Source organism: Pleurodeles waltl, chromosome 8 (genome assembly GCF_031143425.1).
Source record: "Pleurodeles waltl isolate 20211129_DDA chromosome 8, aPleWal1.hap1.20221129, whole genome shotgun sequence".
Lineage (NCBI taxonomy): Eukaryota > Metazoa > Chordata > Amphibia > Caudata > Salamandridae > Pleurodeles > Pleurodeles waltl.
In genome coordinates, this window is record NC_090447.1 from 489,834,782 (window position 1) to 489,860,431 (window position 25,650).

The following is a 25,650-nucleotide window of genomic DNA, read 5'->3' on the forward strand; positions in this document are numbered from 1 at the left end:
TCATGATCATATTCTAATGTTGATAGTTTTGGTTTGAGCACTAATTTCTTCAATTTTACGTGTACCTATTTTGGTTTCAAAGGCAATCAGCAACTGTCGGTTTTTGATGGAGAACCTTCACAGATAGCATGAGGTCATTCTCAACTTTTGTCAATCCAGCACATTATTTTTTAGGGTAATGACCATCAAAATCTGAATATTTGCTCTTTGAAGTGCAAATAAATTATTTTCATAGTTTGTGGTTTTGCTTCTTTTTGGATATGCAAGGGTCTCTACTAGTTCTTGTTTCCACTGGTCATTCCACAGTGCTTATATAGCACCATCAGCTCTCGAGGAGTGGAAGAAAGGAAAAGCCTAACACATGATCCCTTCTACATGATGCAGCTCTGTCAAAAACATTAGGAAGCCCCAGTGACCAAGATTTTTTAACGAAAGAGTCTGAGCACCCCCACCATCTCGTTAGAAGTGGAACCACTTTGAGATGCTCTCATCTCCCAACCCACCTCCACCACCTCAACTGCACATAGGCCCACAACTCCTGTGGTGGGTGTCTGTTCCACTGATGCCACTTATCCAGGCCTCAGATTCAAAATAAAGGCCAAGCAGTCCTTATGCTACAGCATCTCAGCTGACATATAGGTCTCCAACCCAAGTATTCACCGATGCCAATGAGGAAGAGTGATTTCAGACATATTATTTTCCTGTAACTGAAATGCTATGAGTAATTCAAAGACTATTGAAAATTCTAAACCACAAGGAATATAATCACATTATGATTACAGATACATCAATTTAAGTTATTTTATAGTGGTTGTCCACATTTCCTTTAAATAAGTTAAGTATTTAATATGGACTTCCAATATGGCACTGCTACCCGTAACGCCGCTTTGGGGGCATAACGGACTTTAGTCCGTTATCTCTGTTGTTGCGAGAGATGATTTTGTGCTTCCGGTGAGGATTTATTCCCCGGAAGTGTCAGACGCGTGTATGCGTACTCGCATCACAGCGTCTTGGAATACTTGGGCGTTACTACGTGCGTTGTTGATAGGTAAGAAAATTAGGGGCTAATATTATACGGCCTTAACTTTTTTGACTTTAAAAAATTTGTCACAGTTAGTTAACGGGATGTACATATTCGATCCCCTTTTTGTATTTTATCTTTATAGCTTAGAATGAAACGGCCTCTTCAATTTCACTGAAGACATACACAAACTTGGATTTTACATAATACATGGAATAACCACTTATCGATCTATTTTCAAAATTGCGGTTGTAAGCAATATATTTATTGGTATTTTTGTGCTTTCTTTTGGCTAAATTAGATATGTGGTTTATCAAGTGGTTACTTTTGAAACAGTACTCACCTGTTGGAGAGCCTTTCAATAATCTTTAAAACCGGAAACTCACAAGGTATTGTAACGACAACACTGTCATTGATAGACTAGCTGTAACTTTTCACAAATAGTTTCATTCATTTGGATGCCTGAATAACACTTACAGGGTGCTTTGTTATCAATAAGGAGTGATTTTGGTGAACGGTGTATTACACTAGTTGTGATTACAATTAGCGGTTAACATGTCATTTTAGGGTGACTGGTAGCACCTGTTCTCTCTACGTAGGTGGTGTTTTAGGGATTTAAACCTAGTTTGGTTCAACATTGGCTTCTATTATTATTTCTTTCACGTTCCTCTCATCTCTCTAGTGACTTTGTTTTCTTTGAGCATAAATGTGACCTTTCTCCAGTTCTATATATATATATTTTTTTATATATTCTTCATCATAGAGTCTGAGCATTTTGGTTTCTAATACCAACTATTTATTTACAATATAGAGCCCTGAAGAAGTCGCTGGGGATTAGAAGAATTCCCCATGACGAAACACGTGTTGGCTCGGAGTGTATCTTCATGGATGTTGCTGTAGCAAATTTTGATATTGCGACCTATTAAATTTCTGAACTGGATTGGACTTTATAATGATTGATGGGAAATTTCTTGTTTGTATTCCTTTGAATTCACTCACTTAGATTTTGACTTATTTGATCTGAACTGTACTCACTTGAATTCTTGACATTTATATTTTGTAGAAGCAAAAATTGTTCTGGTAAGGGGGCCTCACTCTGTGCAAATCATTGTTGGTTTTATCTTGAACCCTTGAGGGATGGGTGTTTTCCCTTGTGTAGGCTACCCCTTATGATTTAATTGGCCTATCAGTACCCTGAGCACCATTCTTTCCCCTATCCTTGCACCCCATTTTCTTTGTTTACAGATACATCAATCTATAACAGACTGTATAGTCTGAATTCATTTTCACAATACAGTGACATCAGTGTGCCTCAATTATAGTATAAACACCATTCAATGTTATTTGACATTGCTGTTCTCTGCTTTCTATGATCCTTCAATCCAAATTTAAAATTATACATTTGCTCATGCATGTTGTTGGGAGTGGACTGCGACTGAAGATTTAACACAGCATTTACTCAAACCATTTTCAAAAGCTTACATCCATCTCAGACACAGTGAATTTAACTTATTTTCTATCTCTAATAAACCCTAAGCTATTCACAGGTTATAATTGACATCCTGGCACCAAGCCATTATTATATAATCAACATGGACAAAACCTAATTTTCAGAGGCATGGTGAGGGGGTCACCTTGAGCAATTGTAGTTCCTTCAAATACAAGAAAATAATCCACTTTATACCTCATTCTAACCTCCACATGTTGCCCTGAACCCCTCTCTTAGTGAAACCACCTACTTACAAATCATCTCCTCAGAATGACTAAAGTGTAATTTATATTTTCATCTACCTGCTAAGTCCCCCAACAAAAAATTTCTATGTTGACAACTTAATTTGAACAGAATCTAGAGAAATCTGAATGATAATCTTGACCTTTCATCCTAAATACTACTATGTAACACCACCAATGGCAAAATCATCCTTCTACTAATCTCTGACCCAATAAAGATCGATAGCCTAACTGGTCAGATTATTTTCTCGTGCCAATTTATAGTCATCACCATTTGTCTTCTAAGGTAACTCACTATAACAACAATAATAAAAACTTTCAGCCTTGTCTAAGTTGACGCTCTGGCCCAATTACAAACAGAAGTCACTCTTATTCTAGAGGTATATGCTAATGTAACTGCCACCTTATTCTACTGTAAAAAAAGTTTATCCAAATCTCGTAAATACATTTCTCCTCTCAATTTGAAAATGTAATCATCTATTTGTACCAACTCTTAGCTTTCTGATGAACCAATCTCTAACTGGAAAATTCTCTCAAAATGTCAGAGTTTATTGAGGACCACTAACTCACCAAGGACAATCTTGAAAATTAAAATCATCAAGATTGAAATAAAAGCTTAGCATCGTTAACATTAATGTTCACTATCTATAAATAAAGATGCAAACACAATCAGTAAATCTTTGGGACAATTTCACATTTTTACATTCAGCACCAAATCACAGGGTCATTGAATGCCTTCACACTCTAGAGCTAACTGTAAGGAATTACTAGCATTCATCTCAAGCTAAGTCCCTTTTCTCAAGGAATCACTTTCTTCACCAATGCCAAACTATTAGGAAGACACCATGCTCCCCGTATTTTACAAGGTTTGGTTCAATTTTACTATTATTTATAACTGAAATATACATAAACTGAAAAAATATGAAACCGTCCTTCTACCACGTTTGTATTCCTGCAAAAAATAATAAAAAAGAACTTCTAGTTTCTCTACTAACTATGAGGGCAAATATTCAGATAATGCCTGCCTCGTTCTTCTCAATTTATTGCCTCGTTTCAGTGCTACATATCAGCAGAACTATATACACTTTCATAAGCCTCATACTTGTTTTGCTTGCAAAGTCTGTAGTTGCTTCATTTCCTTGCAACTGGTTAGGGTGGGGAAGGCCTGATCTGACCCCAACATAATCATTTGTGGCATTCATTGGGCATCTTGATGGAGAAATCTAGGTCCAGATTTATCATGGGGTTGAGTTGCCAAGGTGATGCAAAGCCAACACAAGCCTTTAAGTCAGATTTCCCCAGCTATGCAAAGCTACCTTCCATGGACCTGCATGGATTGGTAAATCTGGAGTATCAAAAGGCTGTGCAAGTCACTGACTTGCATTCCTCTACGCTGGAAAGACATTCCATGGGTAGAGTGTGGGTGTTGCCATTCATCCACCTATGTATTTTGGAGTATTCCTAGATTTACCAAGACTGATAAACCTGAGAATGTGTCAAAATTGTGCACCTTTCCAATAGAGGTGCAACAAGGAGAAGTATCTTTATTTTACCTCGTTGTTTACTCTTTCTAAGTGTCCTGCATTTTGCAGCACACGTCAAAGGAAGATAAAGCCTTTAAGGATTGCTTTTGTGTAGAAAATGTCTCTTCCTGCACAACACAACACTGCCTGCAATGCAGGTACACTTGCACCATGACACAAGAGTACATGTTTTGGTGCTAGGCAGCAATAAGTGAGCCATAACAAGGAGAGAGCAGGAATGCGCCATATCTTGATAGATGTGGCACATTCCTGCTCTCTACATTTGACACCAACAAGCAACACAACTGGGCAAAAAGGAGATAATTAAATCATTCCTATTCAACAACACCATCAATTGTCCTTGGCTACACATTTATTCCTTAAAATAATTATATGCATTTTTTCAAAATTCCAAATTGTGCTGCAACACCCTCACCAGAGGTTATGACATGTAAGATATTTAAGATAACTTCAGAAACAAAAGAATAAAAAACAATATCAAAAGTTCTTTGTAAGATTCCTTGTGACTTCCAAGGTAGATAATGAGGTGGTTGTGGCCAGTCCTATGGTAGAAAAATCGCCCTAAGGTAGTCAATCGTATGCCGAGGTTTCTGTGCCAAATAGGCTCCCTTTTCCCTGGCTAATCCTATAAAAAAATACGTTTTTGTCAGACTCCTTCTGATATTGTCGATGCATTTCAGCCTATGTAAATTTGGCCTCATCGGTACACAGGAAGGCAAAGAATGCTCCTAAATCTTATCAGAACATTGAAAACAATAATAACAATAACAACATTATAATTATTTTTTATTTTAATGTTCTGATTTTCCTTCTTTTTAGACATCCACACTTTGAAAATGTTTGATTAATCTTCAAAACTGGATGTCCACTCACTTTCTCGGACTTAAACTTAAATGACAAATTCATCCTGTAATATCAACAACCTAAAAACATATTCAATCAAGCCTGTTTATGGCATTTTATTTGATGACTTTGTCTCTACTTTCACCTCTGAAATAAAATCCTGTTCCGAATTTACCCAAACTTAGCAATAAACACAGATATTGAATATTTACTATAGTTAGTGAGAACCACTTTCCATTCTCTAAAAGAACTAAAGACATTCTTACAACCTTTAGACTTTGGTTTGGTAGTGCAAGCACTATTACTTCCACACATTGATTTTGGGAATACATATTAACCTTAGTTGGTGTAACAAAATCGTCTTTGGTAGCTCTTAAATCACTCCTACGCTCACATGCTTGGTTTATATCTGGAACAAAAACATTAAATACATTATACCATTGCTGAGGAAATTAAACCGGTTGACTTTTGAAGCCAGAATCAAATTCAAGCACATTTGATGCTCCTCTTTTGAATCAACCAACCTGCGTTCTCAATAATTTAAAAACCTCTGTGGTGCCAACAATCTATGAAATAGAAATGTCTTAAAATGTGAATCTAAGACATTTAAACCCCACTTAGCTGCTCCCTAGTCATTGTAATTTGCAACTCCCTCCCTGTGGAGTTCACTGCCCGAAATCTTAAGGTGTCAAGGAGACTTCATATAATTCCAGAAAATGGTTTAAACATATTCATTTCACCAATATCTCTCCCTTTAGTCAAATCCTTTTTGCATAGTCTTCTTCTATTTTCCAATGTTGCATTCCAAAGTGCATCCAATTTCCAGTGTACTCTATCTTACTAGAATATATAGCCACTTTTCCACTTTTTCTTATCATAGTTGTATTTGCTTCCCATCATCCTCCCTGCCTCTTTTGATGACTACAACTTGCAAATTCAGACTTTAGCATCTTTAGCTTCTTTACTATTTGTCTGACAAGATGTTTGTGTAGTTCATAACTTTTAATCCTTATCCCAATTTCATGATTATTCTGATAATTTCTTTAAAATGTGTGTATATTGTTTTAACTAAAATACTCTGTCAATTGAAGTTCATTATTTAATGATGGGGTTGATATTTTGGCAAGGTGTCGAACCTATACTGCATGTATTTTCTGAGCCATATAGCCAAGCCAGACATTCCTTACAGAAACCTATTTACCTTTGTGGATCAAATTGTTTTGGGCTTGTGGAAGCTCAGATACAGCTCACTGCAAAACAGTGAAGTATTTTTCCAATGTAAATATGTGGCTTATTTTCTCCTCTCGGGTCATCTAGCAATTGGAAATGTTTCATCAAATGCCAATTCCATTGCAACCTATACTGTTTTCTTTTTCTGCCATTAGCCAAACCGAACAGGACAAAGGCATTATCTAATGCAAATACTGGTCTTTGAAAATTCCTTAAGGAATTTATACTTCACTTCTCACACTTTTTCCTCCATTAGTAGTACCTTACTCCTCATGTACATGTGCCTCGCCCCAGATGCTTCTCCGGAATGGGTTCTTGCTCCAGAATTCAGAGAGTTTGTTACCACCCAAGTCTACATCAGCTCTTTAGTTGCTTGAGGGAATTTCAGTGAATTGAAGCCACTGATGCCTCAAAGCAGAATTACTGTTTGGCTAAGAGTTTCCCTAGGATTACATCTTTATATGCTTTAAAGTAACAAAGGTGTCTTGCAGGCATAGCAGTGTGACTTTCTTGATAGGGTTACTGTTTTCCTTCAAATTAAATGTTTTATGGGAGTTAAGACATTGTATCTGCAGGTCACACGGAGCAATACAAGTGGATTGTGTCAATAAAGCGTGCTTTTACTGCTTTTGCTGGAAGAGATATCTAAATGAACTGTATATTGCACAATTTATTTTGCAACTTTTATTCAATGACTTCACCCACTTCTGAACAAATACACATACACATTCAAGTTTAATAAGCATGTTTGCAGCAGCAACAGATGGAAACCTAGAACCGATTAATTGGCAGAAACAAGCTGATTCTCCACTCAAGCTAAATTCACATTCCTTAACCCAGAAAAATTGTCTCTTGATTCTTTGAAATTTAGAAATTAGAAGAATAGGTGATGTTACAGAACTTGTCATAACTAATATGACATTATTACAAACAGAAATTGCAGTGCTACAAATGTGGATCCCTTAGTCAGACGTTAATGTCAAATTAAAAAAAAAAATTGTTGACGGAACGAAGCCTGTTCATTAGTTCATCAGTCAGAAAATGTCTACCTGAATTAAAGCAAATAAACAAACCTGTGCAATCGGTGTATTTTAAATCTGCCTCAGAATGTGGAATGAAATGATTGTCATCATCCTAAAAGTGTGGCATATCGTGAGCTTCAATTCTTTCAACAATTCAAGGATTGAAATAAAGTCACATAATTAATTCTCATTAGAAGCACAAACTGACCTGCAATTTTCTAAACAGTAAGTAGCCATTACTACCTAGTCCCTACTCTGAGAGAACTGGCCGATGGGGAGCCCTAATGCTTTGCTGTGTTACCATTGTCTCGTGGGTTCCCAGGAGGTCCCCACTGGGTATTATTATCGAGGCAGCGCATCAGTTCTCCTTCAATAGTTATAGGTGTAACAGGGCTGGAGAAGATCCGGAGGTCCTACATAAAATGCCCTGGGAGGCCTTATGTGGTCAACTGACCTGCAGAGTAAATAATTCCAGTGGCACATCGAAAAGTCAAAGAAAACCCCCCAAAAAAGCATTTACTGGCGCATTTCTTTTGATGAAAAGGTATAAATCTGGACCCTATTGTTCTACGAATACATCACTTTGAAAAAATACATTCATCCAATTTTGAAAGACTATTGTAAATTCAAATTTTAATAAACGTAAAGAAATATATTAAAAGTAAATCTAATGACACAGGCAGTACTGTATTTGTAATTAATACATGCAATTGGAGGAAGAAAGAGGCATAAGGTGAAGTTAAGAGAGGGCAGCCGTGGTATTTGGCAACCCTCTCATTTAGCAGAGCCAGCACAAGGCTCCAGAAAAGTACTTTGGACCACAGAACTTATTTTTAAGTGAATGTGGATGTTATTTACTTTTGTGTTGGTCACTAACTCGAAAGAGTACACTAGGGAACTCTTTTTCCCATCTTGTGTCTGGGAATGGTCTACAGAGTGGAAAATTCACAAATGTGCTGCTAGGAAAAAAAGTGAATTAGTACAATATAGGTATGTCTTTCTCTTTTTTCTGCACATCCTTAAAACATGGAGCTTTAGTGATACGTTCACATATTAACTACACCACTATCATCAACTTTACCAAGAATTACATTTACAAGTGTAATAGGTTGGAAGGTTATTGCAAATGTTTGTGAAAGACCAAGAATGAGACTTTCTGATTGTTCGCCACAACTGTATTGCATCCTTCCATAGGACTCACATGGAAAAATCAACTGACTGTACCCAATGCTTATACTCGTCTCCAGAACACGGTTTGACTATTGTGTGAAGTTTACAGGTTTCTTCAGCTTCACCACTGCAGAAATTACAAGGTTTTAACATCAGCCTGTCCTCCTGCCTTTACAACTTAGATGATTCTGGTTCTCACCCGGAATGAAGTAAAGGCATGAATATAACACTGGAAATCTAATTGACCCATCAATTCACTGTGCACACCATGCAACGTCAGAGGTGTTTTCCAGACATCTTTAAACTATGCTGCACATTGGAGATGCAGAGTACGCTGCTCTGGGCTCAATGCACTGCCAAAATTGCCCAATCCACATGGCCTATGGATGCACAGGACATTATCTTTGGCTTTACCAAAAGGGCGGTCAACACAGCCATGTTCTGTGTGCAATATATTCCCTACCCTGTCTTTTTTAACCAACTACCTCTTTTATAGGATACAATTATTTGTCACAGTAAGTGCAAAACGATTTTACATAATGTGCAGAGTGGTTCTTGTACCTGACGAGCTTGTTCACAAAACAAGGGTGGAATCCCCATTCAAATACTAAACTATCCGTGTCAGAGAGTATAACCAAATTAATTAAAAAATCAGTGCTAAACCCTCTGCTAACTTGGAACAAAGCATTCAGGTCTACTTGAGAGGCAATGTGTAAAGTATTTATGCAGCACATAAGCAGTAATAATGTGAAAATACAACACTAGAAAACCCACATACCAACTTTGACAAATATAGTACATTTTAATGAAAGAACAATTACACCAAATTGACAAAAATCATATATAATGATATTAATTTTTTAAGTTTTAAGTATAAATAGCACCAAGAAGCACAAAGCACCACTAATTATATGGTCGCACTAGACCGGGAGAAAGCCACAAGTTCAGGCTGACTTTGATGGAAAGCACATCAGATAAAGGGATCAGCTTAGTCCTGCTGAAGAGTTACTTTATTATGCCCGGCATGAAGAGTTCTGTTCACATTGGAGGAAGCATTCATGGATTGTTATTGCTGTAGCACCAAGAGCCAGTCATTGGTGAAGTTTCATGGTGATTGATTGCCATGGATGGTTGCTGTTGGTGTGAAGTGCAGATCTCATGTTGTGGGTCGTTGCAGACAGTCATTGTTGGTGTGAAGAGCAGATTCCACTAGACCTTTACAGACAGACGATTCTCGGCACAAAGAGCCCAACAACTTAGGATTTTTATCTTTTCTTCAGGACAAGTTCTCACTTGATGCCAGCCACATGTCCGCTAACTGCAGGGCACCTCTTGGGGATCAGAATTCACTCAATCAGAGGCCAGCAGCAGTGCTCAGGGTCCAGTCGGTGCTGGTCAGCTGAGCAGTTGCAAGGAGGCCTCAGGAGCTATTTGTGCTCCTGTTGCTCACAGAGGAGGTCAGCCAACTGACCCTTGGAGTCACGCTGGGTAGCCTTGGATCAAGGCAAACAGGCCCAATATTCCCCTTTCTGTGGGTTTGGATCCAGACTGTCATAGTGACAAAAGGCAGGGAGGCCTGATGTCAGGTTCATTTGTGTGTGCTGCAGGCACAGATCTTCGAAACATAATCAGGGAAGGGGACAGCTGCCCCTCTGATTATTGTCAGGAGTACCCACTCCCCTCACACTAAGGCATTCTTTGTTCCCATGTCTGGAAGCATTGCCTAAACACCAACAGCAGAGCCATTCACAGTCATGTGACCCAGGACACTGACAGAGAGGCATGACTAGTTTAAAAGGCACAATTGGGTTGGGCAAGTAAATGTCAACTTTCTAAAAGTGCCATTTTTAAAACTGTAACTTCAAATCTGACTTCACCGTTAAAAAGGATTTTGAATTACATTAAGTGTAAGCAGCAAATCTCTGTCTGCTCACAATCTGATTAGCACTTCTTAAATGTAATAAGGTAACACAGTGTTGGGCTATGAGAGAGATAGGCCTTAGAATAGTAAAAAATGACTTGAGGAGTTTTTCACCATCGAGAAATGTAAAAGTTAAACACACATGCCCTACTTTTTAAATACCTTATTTATTGCTCTATAAGCCTTTAGAGCCTGCCATATGGGTGTCTTAGAAGTATTAAAAAGGAAAGTCTAGTCCTGGCAGTTTAGAACTGCATGACAGGCTGCAGTGGCATGCCTGTGACATGTTTAACAGTGTTACTATAGTGGGGTGGACATGATAACATACAAAAACTGCTACGTCATTTCACTCCAGACCGAAGCATAGCTACATGATCATGGTGATACCAGAAGTGAATACCACTACTCATTACACACAGCACAGAAACACTGCCGAAGTGGCTGCACTCATAACCCACAACCTAATAGGCAACAATAAATGTATAGAAAACTTCCATGTTCTATCCTTCTGTCCTCTTACCTCCTGTGCTTTGCTAAACTCAGTGACTAATATAAGGATAATGGAACAATTTTCATCATCGCACAACACCAAACCACTTTCCATATGGACCATATTACAACTAAACATTCTTCAAACAAACCAGTTCTCCCCATGGTTTTACATGCTACCCACCTGTCAGGATAGTGGCACTATTTTCATCAGCGCACAACACCAAACCAACACTTTCCAAATGGACCATATAACAAATGAACATTCTTCAAACAAACCAGTTCTCCCCATGGTTTTACATGCTACCCACCTGTTAGGATAGTGGCACTATTTTCATCAGCGCACCCACCTGCAAATGGGATTTAGTGAATTCAATATCTTGTCAGGCATATAGGGAAGCTATATATATATATATATATATATATATATATATATATATATATATATATATATAGATATATATATATATATATATCTCTATATATATATATATATATATATATCTCTCTATATATATATATATATATATATATATATATATATATATCAATACAAAGTCAACGCGGGCTCTGTGAAGTCCTTTAACGTAAAGTACATCTATCGCCTCACAGATGTCCATGAAAGACGGCAGCACTCTCCATTCCAGTATTTCATAGCTTATTTTATTTTCAATGCAAAAACGTGATATCCATAAGTAGAAACTGGCAACGCATTTCGGCCGAAGCCTTCAACTGGCCATAAAGACAAACACAGTGCACATACATTTAAAGGGAGAGGGTCTAGCCACTCCTCCATTGTTTTTTTCAGTTTTAAAGGAGACATATATGAGAATATTTAAAAAGTATAACAGTAGACACAGAGTATAAGCATTGAAGGGGGAGAGAGGAAGATGGATTTTCCTTCCAACACTCTTTTACATTTTTAAGGAAAACATGTGTGGAGATATATTATTCACAACATTCTGCATATTAAGTAAAGTGCAATGCATGCTTAGTGAAATACGAGTAACAATAATTAACTGTTAAACTCATGGTCCTATACCCAATAAGATGCCCACATATGAGCCCTCTCTGCACAATTCGTCCTGTCAATCCCTGCTTTAATCAGTCTATTGTCTTCCCTAAGCAGTATTGTATAAACACTCCATAAATTCTCATGATTAAGGAACATAATATTATGTCAGAGACCATCAGCTATACACATTTAAAGATTTGAACCAAATTAATTTCAAGTCTGACAAAAATCAAGAAATAGATTTTCCTTAAAAAGTCTTTTTGTGTCCATATTGCACTTTGAAAAAAACTATTCTTAAGTTCGTCACAGTACTTATTTAAACTGTCATTAAGTTGTTCATAATTATAAAAATACATGAAGTTCTGCGTCTTGGTTCGAACCCTAGGGATGCTCAGTGTTAATAGTGCTCCTGACATATTGTTTTCCACATCGGCACTCCAATACATAAACTACATACTGTGTTTCACATTTAATCCATTGATGAATTTTAAATCTTTTCCCACTTGATGATCTGAATTAATTCATGTTTCGAGCAAACTGACATGCTTTACATTTATGATATTGTCAGAAGCCTCTTTGTTGGGTTTGCAGCCAATCAGTTGTTTTATCTTTTACTAGTATGCCTCATATGAACTGCTGGTCAAATATTGTTCCAATGATTTTGTTTTTTGGTATGTTATCATTGGATAGTCTCTCAATTTACCTTTTATATTGGTTTCCAAAGTGAGGATTCTCCAGTTTAGTTGTAGTACTTGTTTAATTGATTCACTTGAGGCATTGAACTCCATAATGTACGGAAATATTTGATCTTTTTCTTCCACATTACTTTTCAATTTTTTTGGAATAAGAAGCTCATCTCTTTTACGTGCCCAAGCACTTTCTATAGCATTCTCTACAACGCTCTGTGGATACCCAGGTTCAATAAATCTTAAACAAATTTCCTTCGCTTCATAATGAAATACTTCATCCTCTGTACAGTTCCTTTGAGCCCTAATTAGTTCTCCGTATGGTATACTCAATTTGAGGGCTAGTGGATGACCACTATTAGCATGGAATAAATTGTTACAACTTGTTGGTTTCCTATATAATTTGGTACATACTTTATCATCTTGTGTATATATATATATATATATATATATATATATATATATATATATATATACATCATTAGGTCCAAATATGTTCATTTACTGGCATTGATGTCAAATGTAAATTTCAATTTGTATGGATTCATCTCACATGATTTTATAAGTCTTACCAACTCATGTTCTTCACCATGCCAAATGATGAAGATCTCATTTATGAATCTGACCCATTATATTATTTTCTGCAATAGGTCTTGGTTGTCATCAGTCCACAATACCTCTGATTCCCATTGTCCCATCAGGAGGTTTGCATAGGTTGGGGCAAAAGAAGTACCCATCGCAGTCCCACAAAAAGAAAAGTGTTATGTGTAAAGCAATTTTCCAAAATTTCTACTAACATATTGGTGTGTTCTAAGAAACTAGTGGAACGTGCTCGTAAATACTGCTTACATGCTCTTATCCCATCCACATGTTCAATGGAGGTGTAAATTGAGACTATATCTACAGTGGCCATCGCGTAATCATGTCTCCATGGGATATTGTTGATGCGACTGAGAAATTCCATTGAGTCTCTGATATAAGAGGGTAAAGTTGGCACATAAGGGAACAGAAAGATGTCAATGAATCTGGGCATATTTTCTAATAAGGATCCAATTGCACTTAATATAGGCCGCCCTGGAGGATTTATTTGCTTTTTATGTATTTTGAGTAAGAAATAAATAGTAGGCATAACTGGGTGATCATTTTTCAAATATTTGTATTCCTGTTCATCCAAAAGACCTCTATCAAACCATCCCTTCAGTTTTTGATGATATACTATTTTCCCAACATATATATATATATATATATGTGTGTATATATATATATATATATATATATATATATATATATATATACATATATATATATATATATATATATATATATATATATATATATATATATATATATATTTCTTTTTTTTCACGGAAAATACCAAAGGTTACAGGTATGTTATAGTTAGGCTTACAATATGAGTTTTATATATATATGAGTTATAGTTACTCGAGAGAACTTGAATTATAACTGGTGAATTTCTATGGTTTTGTACATTTAGATTGTGAGCCTAACTATAACATACCTGTAACCTTTGGTATTTTCAGTGAAAAAAAAGAAATATATTGCCACCAGGTAGTTATAATTAGAACCATGTTTCCATTCCATAACAAAAGCGTTTTTTGGCTTGCCTATATCTTTGGCACCGTTTGATGAATCTTCACAAACTTTTCCCAGAAAAAGTTTGCCAGTGATTCTTGTTGCACACAGAAAGGTTCGGGTGATCCGTCAAGCTGGGGCCGGGAAAAAGGGAGGGTCAAAAAAGTTGTGTTTCCCATGTTAATTCCCGTAGGTGCTTTGAACATGACTAAAGCCTGAACCACTGCACAGAATTACACCAAATTTGGCAGAACGCTAGCTGTTGGTACGCAGATTGTGCTTTTACTTATTTTGTGTAAATCCACCCAGTAGTTTTGGATATATTAAAGAGAAAATACATTTGTACTTCTCTGGACGTAACAAATTTGCAAATAATGAGCTTGTGCAGTAAAATGCACAGTTCTGATAGGCTTCCAACACTTTAACCAGGAAGGGTTGGCAGCCATCTTGGGACTCGGCTTCAGCAGAGTCCCATAAAAAAGTAAAAAATAAAGGCAAGAGGCCAGGGTAGAGTCACCTGACCCCTTATCTCTAGTGCAGGGGTCCCAAAGGGACCATCTCAGAGCCAAAACGCATCCACTGCGAATTGCAGCAAAATATATATTTTTTTTTAATGAAGCACAGGCTCTTGTGCCTCGTCATTCTCAGGCCCCCGGTTGGGCCAGGTGCCGGGGGCATTGCTAATTTGATGCTGGGGACCACCACCTGCCCAGGGCACTGAATGAATGTGGTGTGGGGAGGGCGTGCAGCCCCATGCAGCCCCAGGGACCACCACCTCCCCAGGGCTTTACAGAAAGATAGTAGGGGGGCACATGGCCTACCTGCAGCCCCAGGGAACACTACCTCCCCGGGGCACAAAACAAATATGGTGCGGAAAGGGCCGTGCGGCCCCCTTGCAGTCCGGGGAACCACCACCTCCCCAGGGCTATTACAACTATAACAGAGGGGTGCCCCCTGCAGCCCTGTGGCCACAACCCCCGGGCTACAATAAAAAAAAGTGACAAGGTTCCATTTCAGAACCCAGAGCCCCAGGAACCACCACATCCCCAGGGCTATGTTAGTTATAGGGAGGGCAGCACAGCCCCCCTTGAGGAGCCACTGATGGCCCTGGGGCCCACCAAAACCCAGGGCTAGCTCCTTCTGTGTCCCGGAGTGCCCTACCCGGGGACATACCCCTTTGCTGACAAGCAAAAGCAAACAAAGTCCACTTTCTGACAGCAGGAGCTGTCAAACAGCTACCAATGTCAGAAAGCAGAGTTTTCATCTGTCTTTCTTGCAAGCAAATATGCATGCAAGGAAACAGATGAAAACATTACTCCTGCAAGCAGGGAGCTGCTATTAAAAGCAGCTCCCTGCTTGGGGGAGGAATGCCGGCTCCACTTGGTGTGGGGAGCCGGCGAGGACAATGGGGGCCTTGATGCTCCACGCAGTCCTGTCTTTCTCTCCCTTCCTTCCCATAATGGGATGGAAGAGAGAGAGAGATTTTAATTGAAACGGTCTCTCCATGCAATGACTTCAAAGAGTAAGCCCAGCAAGATGTTGGTACAAATGTTACAGTTACAATTGGAGGCAGAGCAGAACAGAGTCACTGCTGGCCTAATGGTCAAGTTCTTGTACTGTCACTCAGTCGGCCAAAGGTTTGAATCCTAGTATTTCTTGGCGGTGTGTTTGTTTATTTACTAGTGCTTTGACTGTTAAACCTTCCTAGTAATGGAACATTCACGTTTCTTTACTCACATGTGTGGGTTGCATGTCATAGGTATGTCTGGAAACAGTCTATCAAGGAGTCACCCGTGGCCTAATGGTTAAGTTGAGGGTTATACTCCAGGTGTGTCTGTGATCATTTTGCTCCTTTAATTTATTTTAAATTTCAAAAGTTTAAGGTTAATAATGAAAGGTGACCTCACTCTTTTTAATTGACAAATAAATTTTTCTTTTCAATTTTCCCAGAAATATCTCATTTTAAGTATATCATTGATCAAAGCCTAAAAATATCTCTATCCCTCTCCCTCTCCCTCTCACTCTTTCTCTCTCTCTCTCTCTCTCTTTCAATCTTTCTCCTACTCACACACCCACTCAGACCCTTACGCAACAACTTACAGACCCAATCAGACATACATGCACCCACTCACAGATCCACTCAGAAACGTGAGCACCCACTCACAGCCTCACTCAGACCCCCATACACCCACTCACAGACCCACTCGGACACTCGTGCACCCACTCACACACCCACTCACTTTAACACACCCACTCACAGACCCACTGACACCTCCATGCACCCACTCACAGACTTGTACAGACACTGATGCATCCACTAAGACACTGATGCACACACTCTCACATTCAGACTAGCACAGCCACTCTCACCCCCAGATACACCCTCTCACACCTATTCTCACACCTAGAGAGACAGGCTGCAGCCAACTCCCACCAAGCATGGTCAAAGGGATGTGTGCAGCGTGGGGTTGGGTGGTTAGGGGGGTTGGGTGCAGGGTATCACTGCAGGCCAGGCCTTGCAGGCAACCCCTGCCACGCACAGGCAAAGGCCGTGCACAGTGCAAAGTTGGGTGCTTATACAAGGTTGACATCAGGACCTACCCACAGGCCACACCCTGTGGCCAACTGCTGCTGCGCACTGCCAAAGACCATGCGTGGCAGAGGCTGGATTAACGTATAGGAATGAATAATGCTATATGTTCAAAAAAACATAGAAATTCACTGAAAAAAACAAAGGTTACAGGGACATTATAGTTAGGAAATAGAATTTTGAAAAACATACAAAATTCTCTGGATTATACAAAGTTTCTAGGGACGTTATAGTTAGGCTTACATTTTAAACATACAAAACCATGGAAATTCACCTGTTAGTTAGAGTTATCTCAAATAACTATAACTCGTGCCCTGAGGTAACTACAACTCGCGTCCTTCTCATCTCTGCTAATTACCCCACAAATTACAGCACTCATGACATCTTTGATAACATTACTGATAATATCCATATAATATGTGCAGCAAAAAAAAATATTAAAAAACTGTGCATATCAGGGGCGCGAGTTATAGTTACCTTAGGGCATGAGTTATAGTTACTTGAGATAATGAGGCAATGAGTCTATGCTTTCAATGTCAACAAACATATGTGGAATCCCTTATTGGAGAGACCTACACACCTCACTGTTGTGACATCAATGAACTCCTGGACATATCTAAATGAGAGGCATGTGCTCTTTGCATCTTTAAACGCAAAGAGAAGCACTCATTCCTTACTCGCTTTGCAGGGCTAGGCCTTTAACTTGCCAAGAGGACACTGACATTTCAATGGAAAACCCTGACCACTCCACCATTGCTGGCATGGCAGAGTGCTGTGCGTTAATGGGGAAGGGCAGAGTGGGACTGTCCTCCGCTATGAAGAAGCACCACACCTTCTCAAACGCCCAATCTCCCAAGAGTGGGACACCCTTCTGACACAATTCTTACACCTCATGACTACAGCTGATCTCCCCCTGTGGACTTATTACACTACAAAACTTCCCTGGGGGCTCCTAAAAGACATCCTCTCTACTATTCATTCCTTCCTGAAACTACTCCTGAACCCACCTTTTCCTCCCCTCCAAGACTGCACACAAAATAGTGGCCCTCATGCAAACCCATCTCATTATTTTGCCTACCCTGCCATTCCTCTGCCAAGCGGATTCATTACAATCCTTTCCTCAGCCCCCGTGTTAGCCTGTTTCTGCCAGCCTCCATGCCTTCCTCACTCCCTTACCCCAAGTTGCGGAGCATATCTCCTGGAGACCCATTAGTTTATGTTGTTGTCTATTTTGACTTGTAGTGAAATTTAGTGTGATGTGTACATCCAATGTATTCACTTTGTGGTGGAGGCATGGATCAACAATACACACATTGATATTTCATACACTCTGCTTGTATCTGTGAATCCATCTTTTGGATTCTTACTGCAAAACTGTGTTTGAGTAAGCATTAATAAAAAAAAAAATTAAAAATAAGAAAACAGATGTGGAAAAGCGAAATGACCTTTGGCTCCTTTTTGGGGTCTAGCCTGCGTTGCATGCGCCTGCGCATGCGTATAGCTTGCGAGACGCTGTAGTAATTAGAAAAGGGCTCGGTGTCCCATCCATGTCACGTCAGTATCTTTCATTGGTTCGTGGGATTGCCTTTTAAAATTTGCTTGCTTTCATTAGTGGAAGGCATGCATACGTCATGCCTTTTCCAGTGGCTAGCCCTCCTCAAGCGCAGCGACCAAGTACTGAAAACATACGAGGCTTGATGTTTTTCATCCGGTTTGTGGACTTTTTCTCTTTTTTCGCAGCGCGATCTCGCTTAGTTAGCAGCACGATCACATTCGTTTTTTTACATTTAATGAGGCAAGAAAAGTCAGGTTGGGAGTTTACAACTGCTAATAGCTCTAACTCGGAGAAATGCGAGACCCGTTGCAATACAAATGCTTGTTTAATCCTTTTTGGAAGTTGCAGAATCCCCTCTTTTTACCCACTGGGAGGAGATCACCCACAAAGGTGATTGATTTTCATGTAATTATTGTTTTCCCTTTGGTGGAGGTCAGGACCTTGTTGTGCTTGTGATCTTTGCCCGTTGGGTAGGCCTGGGTTCCATGGGAGCTTGCTTTTTTATTTACTTTTACTCTGGGTGTAAGGGCAGACTGCAGAAATTCATTTTAATCCTCACCTCTCCCTCCCTTCCTGTTGAAGGACACTGGGACGGCCATAGTCCTCCTCCAACTACTGTTTTTATGGCTGGAGGGAGACCAGGCTAGCCTTCAGATGTACTTTAGATATCACAGGGAGACAGAGCTATCTGTCAGATTCCAGGATCCTCGTCTACTCCCACAAATGACGGGTACAGAAAGTGGAAGCAGGTGACAAGTGTTGGTCTTCCACTGACACAGCACACGGCAGCCAAGGTCGTGGGAAATGCCAGTGAGCTGCAGAGTATTACGCAAAGGTGACTCTGAGATGACCCCTGGACCTCGGGGCCAGGCCAGCCGGAAAGTGCTTCTTAAACCCCACAGAAGCTGAGTTAGAATGAGAGGGGAAATGGTGTAGCTCTTTTTTGGAGCCCTCCTTTGCCTTGATATCATTACTGAAGTGGCTGAGACCAAGAGGGGCTCTTGGCTGCAGGATTTTAGGACGCCCTAGACCCAAAGTGAGGCCAGGGAACCTAGCAATTCAGTGACCACCTGGTGCCCTTATTGTTTAAATTATTTGCATAGTGGATCCACTGATTTGTGAGACCTATTTTTAGTCAACATAAGGTGAAACAGAGGAGTAATATTTACACATTTACAATGAAGTTCATGAACTGAGACAACCAGATCTCACAAGAAAAAACATCTAAGATTACCTTTTGGTCTAAATCTAATTCGGCAAACCAGTTCACAAACTAAACGGGCAAAGCACATACACATTTTCCATTTTCATTGTTTTGCTTTCTCCAGAACTACCAAATAAATGTACACCACAATAAGTAAATAGTCTAAGTTGGACAAAGCTCTGTCTTCCTGTCAAGTTTAGAATAATTCCGGCTAGTGTCTTTTGTGTGTTCTTTGCACAAACATTTCTATGAGATTTCAAATGAGCAATACACTACAGGTCCTCTGTCGCCAAGTTGCACCTTCACCCGTTTGACCAATTCCAAAACAGAAAGTTTAAGCATCAGTTTGAGCAGCATGTAACCATCCCTTGGAAAGGTTTCATCTTACAGTGTAACCGGATTTCTAGTGAACAACAAATCAATAGACCCAAGGTGCCTAAAGATAAACGGGGTCAAAGAATAAGACATCTTCTAAAGTGAACAGATAATTGTAAAATGTTAAAAAAAATGTTGGCTGTGCCCACTTAGTGTCTTTCCTGAATACCAACACTTCTAGATACAGCTCTTCAAAAAGACCTTTGTGAATTTTTCAGCACACCTGACATTCATACCATTGTAACTACAAACTATGCTATCAGCCATGCATTGGACAAGAACGTGTAACACCGCAGGGTGTTTTTCATATCTCATTGTGAGCTTAGTACATCTGCTACCCATTATAATAATCGAGACAATAATATTATTTATGGCAAGAATAGTAAATAATAATAATAATAATAATAACTGCAATAATAACAACAGTATTAATAATAATAACAACAATAATAATAATAACATGAGAAATAATAATAATAATACAAAATAATAACAGTTATTGTTATTATTATTATTAATATTATTATTAATATTATTATTATTATTATTATGTCAATAGTATTACTTATTATTATTACTATTATTATTGCTGCAATAGCTCTTTAAATACTGTACCAGTGCTGAGTATACTCTCTCTAAGCATCGGGTACATTTTTATTTTGCGCTGGACCTATCGCCATTTGTGTCCATGTTGTTCTTTTGAATTCAACCTGATCGACTCCTTTACACCTGTGCAGTATCGCTCTAGTGCCTTTCCCCGTGCTCTGTATCCCCGTGCTCTGGGAGGGGATTATTTTCCTTCAGCATAATATGTGTGAATAACAAGACATCCCTACAAACAATGCACAACGGAAATGGTTTTGAAAATGTGTTACAACAGCCACCACTATACGTGTAATATTTTAATTATTAAGATGTATGATGTCAAAAACATTTTGATGGCCTTCCGTTTAAAGTTGGGAATAGGTAAAAAAAAAAAAAGCATACAAAAAAAGTAGCAACCTGTCACTGTAACAAGACTGTGGCCCATCAATGTACAACGAAACAGCGATGCCCTCACAACATACGAGATAAGATTCCAATGCATTGGAACAACAATGTATTCCTCGCGCTTTAAAACATAAAACTAACAGAATAAAAGATGGGTTTCTTCTACCCTTCAGTAATTTCCCCTTCTCTCTGTGCCTGCGGATTGTGGCCACCTCTGAGATGGAGAACACGCATTCTGAGTTTTCCTTTCCACACCCATAAAATCCCTGCACAATCTTGAAAATAAATGCTTTAAACCTTCCTGCAGGCACAGTACCATGCTGCATCCACTCGCTGAGCTGTGCCATACTCTGCAAGCGAAGCCTGGCTTCCTTTTTCGGAAGCCCGCTTGGCTCGCGCTACGGCACCCTGACATTACGTACAATAGTAGGTGTACGCGTCCAGTAATGAAGCGGTCTACTCACAGAGGGCACGCGGCGGCACGACGTCCTCACAGGGCCGGCGAGTCACGCGCCCACTCACATCCGCAGCAGTACAGCCGCCTGGCTGTGGAGAGCAGCGCCAGCCCAGCGTGCTGGAGGGATCACTGGGGCCGGGCGAAGGCAGCCCGCCTGCTCCCTGCTCTGCAGCCAGGAGCGTGTGCACCGAGCCTGCCTTCACAGCCTAATGAACCCTTCATATCATTTTACCATATAAGGAGACAAAAGCCTCGGAGACACTCTTTTATGCTTACTGCAGCTGGCACCCAACGCTTACTTTCTTCCACAGGCGGTGTAGTTTGTTTTTTCACTTTAACGAACCCCTTTCTAAAACTCCATTTCCTTGCGGTTTGTTTTTATAACCCTTCTGTTCCCCTGAGGCAAAAACAGCAAAACCAAAGTATTCCCCGGTTGGTTACGGCATATTTCAGATGCATTTTTCCCAGGTAACTTTCTTCCTGATTAAATAAAAGCAAATGTGTATACCTGTCAGAGCTGATTCATTCGTCAGCTATGGTTGTAGCTATGGGTGTGGAAAGGGACACTCAGAAAGCATTTCTTTTCAAGATTGTGCAGGGATTTTCAGAGAGGGGTTGAGAAATGGGTTCTACACCCTGCATCCTTTCGTTTACCCCTATCCGAGTGAAGCACATGACCCACCCACTCCCTACGCGATTACTTAAAACCCCTGAAGACTGTGTACTGAAACTCTGAAAGGGCACGTTTTAAAGACAAATAGAGCCTTTTTTTTTAATCTTGGGCAAAATACTGATGGATGGATGAATGAATGAATGTGTTTTGAATCATCGCCGGATGCTTGAGGGCGTGAAAGCACTCACAATTCTAAAATACTTTTGTAAAATGTCCCTTTATTTTCAAGAGAGATAACACGCCTTTTTCTATTCCTTCGCCGCTAATTGTTACTATCAGTGTAAGCGCCCAAATGCATTTTATTTTGTAGAGTATGGTCTATAAATAAATACACGAATTAAATAAGCATTTTCGAAAAAGATGTCTTGTGACTTTGTTCCACAAGGTGTGATAGTGGGTGCTCACAAGGATTGCTTGCCACAGATGGGGTCCTTGTTATGGGAATCATCATCACACAATTTTTATTTTATTACTTTTTTTTAAAGCGCTGCGAACCATCTTGCCGTACTCTCAAAGCACTTTACGTCACAATACATAGATCAGCAGGAATGCATTCAGCTGCAGTATATAAGTGATAGAATCGGTTATCTATGTTCTTGGAGCTTCCGTTCTTAATCTCTGTTCCGTGAACCGCTAGAGGTCTGCAGCACGTACTCAAGGAGTCAGTGGCTCTTTCGAAAACTAAGTAATATGAGCAGATGAATACAGTATATATAAATAAAAGGCAACATTTCAATTTTTAAAATGTTCTTTAAAAGTGAATTTGAAACTGGAGGATAAAAATTAACTTTGTGTCCTTATCTTGATTTGTGGCAGTAGCCTAAGTACAGCAAACATTATTTCATATGGACAATTGGTGCCCTAAACTGAAGCTCTGGTATGAATGAAAGAATGAATTAATACTGCAAAAAAAGACGCCCCAGAGCAAAGATAGCTAAAAAGTGGGCAGCCCACATAAAGTTACAAGGTATAATGAAATAGCCTGAAGTCGACTGAACAGATAGTCAAGGAGATCAAGATATAGAACATTTGCATAGTACAATATGGCAGGGATCATAGAATGAATAACGATCAAAAAAGGATCATGTGATTACCCTCGCCTGGGGTGAAAGGAGAGACACTTATCAAATTTAATTCCAGGATTTCTCACATCATTCACCGAAGTCGGAGGTGGCCCAAGTTCAGGTGGCAATGGGCACTGGACTAGATGGAAGGCGAGCACTTGAAAAACAGTTTTTCGATGTTGTCCGATTTAAGTGTTAAACAGCTGATCTTTATCCATTCAGCTATTTTTGCAGGCATAATTTGAATGAGTCCTGTAGCTCACTGTTGACCACATGGAAGAAAAAGATGAAAAGGTTGTCATCCTCATATAACGCCACATTTAAGCCAAATGGTTGGATGATACTCGCCAAAGGTGCCATGTAAACACCAGAGTTGGACTTAGGGCAGATCCTAGCGCGACACCATGTCTCAAAAGCTTACCAAAAGAAGCATACTGTGGAAGGCGAATGGACTGGTGGTTTTCAGACTGGCAGGTGCGCACCAACAAAAAAGAAAGCATGCTATAAGAGCAAAAAAGACAAATGATATGCTAGAGTCTAGAGTCGAAAACTCCTTTGGCAGCTTAACTAACTCTACCACTATACCCAACACCACTATTATCAGATTTTGCCGGAAATAGAAAATTTCCTAGTTTACAGTGCAGTGTTCGAAATACCAACTGTTTTTTTTACTTTATGACACCATGTTTTACAACACAGATTTATTCTATTTTATATTATTTTGTTTGGGTTTTGTGAAGTGCCACAAACTGCTTCATGGTGATCCCAGAGCACCTTGAGGCACAGACAAAGGGAATACAGCATGATCTTGGACAGATTAACAGACAGACAACCTGCATTAGATTATAAGCAGCTATTAGAAGCTGTCTACCATATATGATGAAAGTGAAAAATCACTTTAGAATGGTCAATAGAATCAACAGTCAGAAATTGACCCAGATAACTGAGAACATGACTGGTTTTAGGCATCTGTCCAGATAATCGTCAATCGAGCTGAAGACACAGATGTCTATTATATGGGACTGGGTTAACCATTCATCTGCTTGAAGAGGTGGGTTCTTAAAAAGCTCCAGAATAGAAGACCTTGTCTTACGGTTCAAGATACAGTGGTAGATTACCTCTTTGAAGAGCCTTGCATGTAGAGGTTCCTTTTTCATCTTGTTCGTAAGGTTTCAGTCATATGGACAGTAAATTGTCATTTGATGAACTTAAGCTTCTAGATGAAAGATGGATTAGCAACTTGGCCTGATAGAGCAACATGCAGCAATTTAGAGCTTTCTGGACAAAACAGAGACTTGGATTTTGGCCTTTACTTTGCAGAAAGTTAAGTGAATATTTTTTCATTTAACAAACAGCTATTTGAACTTTTGGGGGTGGGGGTTGTACTTTTGTGCACAGTTTTACCATTAGTTCCAACAGATGTGTGGTTGTGGAATTCAACGCAACTCGAGTTCTCATCTCAACAATTGAAATTGAAAGTCTATATAAGGCCAATTGGATATTGTCCAAATTCATAGTTACTATTCATAGTCATTATTAATACCTGGAGATCACTTTAGTCCTTAGCCTAACACCTTCCTTTCTTGAATTCAAGCTGAAAGGTGATATGGTGAAAACGTCACTTGATTGTAACAACATTTTGCTCCCTAGGGAGAATATTGTGCCACTGCAGTAGATTTGCAATAGCTACAAGTGCCTTTCTTCAAACAGAAAACAGGAATTACTGAGAATCTGCCCTTCAGCAAAAGGCACAATTAAAGAATCTCTCAGTGTGTTCATATTCACCAGAGGAATATTGATACAAACGTGAACTAATAATGCAACAGTAGGAGAAACCTGCTATTGCATTATTCATAAATGATTGAGCAAGGATAGTAGACTTCATGGTGAACATAGAGGCTTGTGTTTGGCCATGCTCTGCACCTGGTGCCTGCTAAGCAAATTAACAGGCAGTGTCAAATGTCTGTTGACTGCATAGGTTCTGGGGCAAGTTTTGGGCAAAGGCCACTCACTGTAGGCAATGATTCCTCCAGATAAGAGTTCAGGGCACAGGATTTGGCAAAAAAACACATCCTATGCCATTGCACATGTCCTGAGGCTAGGTGGGTCAAGAGAACTTGCCACAGTGTCTGGGAAAGTCTCAATGGATTACAATACCAGCGGGACAGGTCACACACCGCCCAGCGGGAAACAAGGGGAGGGGTGGTGGGCACAGCTACAGGCTATGCTTAGCGGATACTGAGAGCTATCTCCTGGATACAATGCAAGGCTAAAGGATGTTGTATTTGTCTAGTGTCCGCTGTGCATGGTTAATGGCTATTTCCTGTGTGATTTGTGGGGTCAGGGTCTGGACACCCTGTTGGAAACAAAATCAGGGTATGGTAATGAGTCATGTGCTGTAGGTACTATGTGCATGGGTTCTGAATCTACCTACTTAGAAACATAACTCACAAATGCCAGACATTGAAGCTTTTGGT

At 39.5% G+C, this 25,650-nt stretch overlaps 1 protein-coding gene across 3 annotated transcripts in view; it reads right to left on the reverse strand.

The window, feature by feature from the left end:
* Positions 1–25,650, reverse strand: part of FHL2 (four and a half LIM domains 2) — a 443,001-nt gene that overhangs the window by 320,916 nt on the left and 96,435 nt on the right. Inside the window, exon 1 of one of the 3 annotated variants that reach the window (XM_069204449.1) lies at positions 21,444–21,685. The exons of the other annotated variants lie outside the window; for them this stretch is intronic. The gene's annotated coding sequence lies outside the window, so the exon portion shown is untranslated. Of the gene's footprint in view, positions 1–21,443; positions 21,686–25,650 lie in introns of those variants that run through there. 3 annotated transcript variants of the gene reach the window in all.